Source organism: Streptopelia decaocto, assembly GCF_964273445.1.
Source record: "Streptopelia decaocto genome assembly, contig: HAP1_SCAFFOLD_65, whole genome shotgun sequence".
NCBI classification, from domain to species: Eukaryota; Metazoa; Chordata; class Aves; order Columbiformes; family Columbidae; genus Streptopelia; species Streptopelia decaocto.
The window spans coordinates 308,604-313,650 of record NW_028115796.1 but is presented as its reverse complement, the minus strand read 5'-3'; the positions used below and the strand labels follow the sequence as shown (position 1 = coordinate 313,650).

Below are 5,047 nucleotides of genomic sequence, written 5' to 3'. Positions count from 1 at the left end.
GCAGCCATGGGAGCTCATCTGGGCTCTGCTTCTTTCTGTTGCAGCCCTTCAGCCCTTGGAGGAGGACAGCGAACCCTTCATCTGCTACCTGGCAACTGAGACCATTGTCATCGTGTGCTCTTCATGGAAGCGGCCAAGATCACGATGGAGCCTGAGAGCCCTGTGCTGCTGGCGCTAAACCAGGTGGAGGAGCAGCTCCTCTTGAGGAAAATGGCTGGATTTTAATAAAGAGCCCTTCTTGAAGTTGGGTCGGATGTCTGCTTTTCCAAGGAACCCAGAACCTCTCTGAGTGCTCTGGTACTTTTGAGAGCACAACCCAGGATCATGGGCAAGGGTGATGTAGCAAACAGGAACACTTGCAATGAGCCATTCCAGCAGCTGAGATGAATATCACCAAGCCACTGAGGTTTGTTCTTGGAGTCACACACAGAAATGTCAAGTTCTGTCTGCCATCCAAGTCTGAGCTGGCCTCGTGAACTCCTTCTGCACCCAGGGGTGTTCAGAGACGGAATCTTTCCCTGTTGCACATAGAGGCCGTACTCCTGGTTTCCCTCTGGCCTCCTGGTGCCACTTCCAAAGGACGGGAGGCACCTCAGCCCTGCTCTGCACTCATCTGACGTGTCCCACATCATGAGGAATGGACATGGGGACCTCAGTTCAAGGAAGCACAACCCAGTGCTGCATTCAGGCGGTTTCCCATAGGATGTTTCTGCCAACATGAAGTGACCTCAAGACACTGTCTGTCCCACAGGCCTTCATGGAACCCCCAGGAATAGCTGATGTTGTTTGTGCTCACTTGGGTACATCTCACCTCACATCCAGGATGTGCGTGCTCACATCTCATCTGTACAATGCAGACATGGACTGCTGACCTAGTCATTCAGTGTCATTCCATGGAGGGAAGAACAATCTCTGTGAGCTGGGAGAGAAGTCAGGGCTGGAAATGGTGGTTGAGAGGGGCCCGTCCATGATGATGCCCTGGGGCAGATTCTGTGGGGTGTCCAGTGAACAGGGGCACAGCCCAGCCCCTGCTCTGCTGGTCCTGCAGGTCTCTGGCAGGAGCCTGGCTGTGAGAGGACACTGCTGTGTGCCAGCCCTGCACACACACGCTGTTCAGATGTACACTGGGGTTTGAATCTGTGGGACACTATCGTAAGCATATGCTTGAAGATATAAACCATCATGCACTGCCCATAGAAGATCACCTTTCTATCTGGAAAGGATGTTGTGAGGCCAGGTCTGTCACAGCAGTGCCCATTCCCTGTCCCTGCCTGCGCTCACAGGACTGACACACAGCAGGATGGTGACCAAGCTGCCAGAGCACTCAGGCCTTGCACCAACACCAGGGATGAGAAGGAGAGTGTGGGAGTGGAACCAGAACAGCTCTGGAAGAACAAGCGCTGCTGCTCCCTGGCAGTGCTGCCATGCCAGAGCTGTATTCCCCTCCACCCACGCACAGGAACTACCCCTGCAGCTCCAAAAAGCCCTTGCAGGAAAGATATAGTGAAAAAAAAGTCACTAAAGAGCCCTTTATTCTTTTTAGAGACAAGAATAGCACTGCTGCTCATTTAAACAGCCAACAGTTATAAAAGAAAAGCCAACAGTGAATTAGAAAGGGGATGACAACATTATCACAATAAGAAAACAACCAACAACACCAGAAAATCCAGTTGACAGGCTGGGCTTATAATTAGTTACATTAAAACTCCTGTATAGAAGAAGATGGCCAGTTTATTGCTTCAGAAAACACAAGGATATGAGTTTCCATAGGGCATCCTTGAGCTGCTGGTTCCTCATGCTGTAGATGAGGGGGTTCACTGCTGGAGGAACCACTGAGTACAGAACAGACGCCACCAGATCCAGGGATGAGGAGGAGTTGGAGAGGGGCTTCAGGTAGGTAAACGTGCCAGTGCTGACAAACAGAGAGACCACGGCCAGGTGAGGGCGGCAGGTGGAAAAGGCTTTGTGCCGTCCCTGCTCAGAGGGGATCCTCAGCACGGCCCTCAAAATCTACACATAGGACACCACAATGAACACAAAACAGCCAAATCCTATTAAGAGACTAAATACAAGAAGCCGAAGTTCCCTGAGGTAGGAGTGTGAGCAGGAGAGCTTGAGGATCGAGGGGATTTCACAGAAGAACTGCCCCAGGGCATTGCCCTTGCATAGGGGCAGTGAAAATGTATTGGCCGTGTGCAGCAGAGCAGTGAGAAACCCAGTGGCCCAGGCAGCTGCTGCCATGTGGACACAAGCTCTGCTGCCCAGGAGGGTCCCGTAGTGCAGGGGTTTGCAGATGGCAATGTAGCGGTCGTACGACATGATGGTGAGAAGGTAAAACTCTGCTGTAACCCAGAAAAAGAAAAAAAAAACCTGGGCAGCACATCCTGGGTAGGAAATGACCCTGGTGTCCCAGAGGGAGTTGTCCATGGACTTGGGGACAATGGTGGAGATGGAGCCCAGGTCAAGGAGGGCAAGGTTGAGCAGAAAGAAGTACATGGGTGTGTGGAGGTGCTGGTCCCAGGCTATGGTGGTGATGATGAGGCCGTTGCCCAGGAGGGCAGCCAGGTAGATGCCCAGGAAGAGCCAGAAGTGCAAGAGCTGCAGCTCCCGTGTGTCTGTGAACGGCAGGAGGAGGAACTGGGTGATGGAGCTGCTGTTGGACATTGGCTGCCTGTGGGCATGAGGACCTGTGCAAGTAGGAAAAGGTTTAGATTGAGAATTCTATGGGAACAACCAAAGCCATTTCCCAAAGTCTCTCCCATCCCTTCACACAAAGAGACCCACTTTATTATTTTTCAGGATAACGTCCTGGATGGAGCCCTCGTTGGTGCTTGATGAGTGTGCAATGAAGAGCAGGGTCTCTGCCCACGGGCTCTTGAGGAGTCAGCCTGGCCCTGTGTGATTGGGTGGGCAGGGGCCAGTCCTGGGGTTCAGCTTTGTCAGCTGGAACCTCTCCTGGTGCAGAAGGGACTGTCAGCATCTGTACCCCTAGGCCTGAGAAACTGAGTTGGAGAGGTTTGGGGTTTCTACAGCTCCTTCTCCCCTCCCACCCTGGGGAGTGTTTTTGGGTGTCAGAAACCCTCAGCATTTCTGCTGCACTCAGGGAGAACAGAGCGAGTCCTGCGAGACCAGAGGGTGCCTGTGGGTCAGTGCAGAGTGAGGGCAGCTGCTCTGTCCCTCTCTCTTGCTCCAGCTGCCCTGGGCTGGCACCTTTCTGAGATGGAGGGTGATCACACTCCCATGTTACCCTGAAAAGCCACCAGGCACTGCTGAGAGCAGAGGGATCCACCTCAGACCATGACAGGTCTCACCCTTCCCTAAGGTCTCAGCATCCAACATTTAGCCCAGGACATACACATCTCATTCCCCAGCCCCACAGACTGCATTGCCCACACCCCACGGGTCAGAGGGATCTGCACCGCAGGGGGTCACAGGGACTTTTCTCTGTTCTCCCTCCCATAACAATTCCGGGTTCAGTTTCCTCTCATTTCTGATCATTTCCCTGCTACCTGGAGTTTCTCCCCTGGGAGGTGTTTCCCTGTCCATGTCTCTTCCCTGTCAGTGCTCACAGACCATCCCACCCCCTGTGCCCTCCCCCTGGCCCTACAGATCCTGCCTGTTCACAGGGCACTGCCTGGGGGCATCTTCCTGTCTGCAGGCTGGAAAACAGGACAGGTCAGACTAAGGCTGATGGGTCCAGCCAAGGTGATGCAGGTGCTGTGCACAGGCAGAGCGGTGGTGAAGGGATGTCATGAGCCTTCTGGGAGACGTACTGATCACTCAGAGTTGCAGTTCAGGAGTCTCAGTGACTTGTTTAAGCATGAGAGCTCATTCTCATTTTATCCTTTCCTGCACCCCCCACCCCTTGGGAGAGGAAACTGAAAAGACAGGCTCAGGAAAGCTCCTTATCTGTCAGATAATCCTTGCACTGATCTTGTCATTGGGGCATCCACTTGGAAAAAATCCTGCAGGTGATCTGGAGCTGTTAGCAGTGCTGACCCACACAGCACCCTCCACAGCATGACCCTGCCCTACCAGATCTTGCTCCTTCCCCCCACAGCTTCTCCCCACAGCACCGTGGGGATCTCCCGGGCACGCTGAGCGCTGATCCTGGCAGGTGGCAGAGTCCCTGCCTCGGCACAGCCCTGGGGTGCAGGGACCCTGCTCTGCAGGACAGCCCTGGGCACCCCTGCCTGCACAAAGAGCTTCTCACACCTGGAGTCATCCTCAGCAGGAGGCAGCTGCCATGTGTTATCCCTCTGATGGTTTAAGGAGGAAATCCCTGCTCTGCTGCAGGTCCTCCTTATCTATACAAGAAAGTCTCTAATAGTTTTACTTACGTATCTTGTTTGATGTACCAGCGTTAGGAAATTCCACTAAAATCTACAAATGTAATAATGTGCAGCCACAGACTTACTGCCTGTGAAGTTTTCTCTCCTTGTGAACTCACAGCAATCCTCACCCCACATTTCCTTTCCTCTTTCTCTGCCTGTCTCCTGTGTCCTCGGTGCTGCAGGCAGAGCCCTCAGCCATGCTGTGCTTTGCAGAGGAGCTGCTCCTGGGCAGAGCTGTCTCTCTGCAGCGCTGCCGCTTGCCATGAGCTCCCTGTGTCCCAGGAGCCCAGCCCAGCTCAGCAGCACAGGAGCAGCACATGATGTCCCTTTCTCTGTCCCCTCTGGGCTCCTCCAGGTGTCCCTGGGGCTCCAGTGGCACAGCTTCGATGTTGAAGTAATCAGTGATGTTGATTCTCTCTCCTCTTCAGAGACACTTCTTTCCAGCATTGTATTTTTCATTTTAAAAAATGAATCAGTATGAGAATCATCTTCTCTTGTCCCATCATTAGACAGGACACCAGGAATGTTATAGCAAAGTATCTAATTTCTGCAAACTGGGGAAGGAATATCTTCAGTTGGAGGCATTTAGGCATTTTGTTCTGGTTTTATACTCCTAGGTCTAGAGAGACATTCATCAGTCTTTGGCCATGTCATGTCCATGCTCTGAAGCAAAGCTTTTGCACACATGGGCTCTTTGACACTTGGTACCAGGT

At 52.8% G+C, this 5,047-nt stretch overlaps 1 pseudogene across 1 annotated transcript; it reads right to left on the bottom strand.

The window, feature by feature from the left end:
- Nucleotides 1–1,731: 1,731 nt before the first annotated feature.
- On the bottom strand, nt 1,732–2,664 carry LOC309452589 (olfactory receptor 14J1-like; annotated as a pseudogene). Its single transcript has one exon. The product of its transcript is annotated as an olfactory receptor 14J1-like (transcript).
- Nucleotides 2,665–5,047: the final 2,383 nt, after the last annotated feature.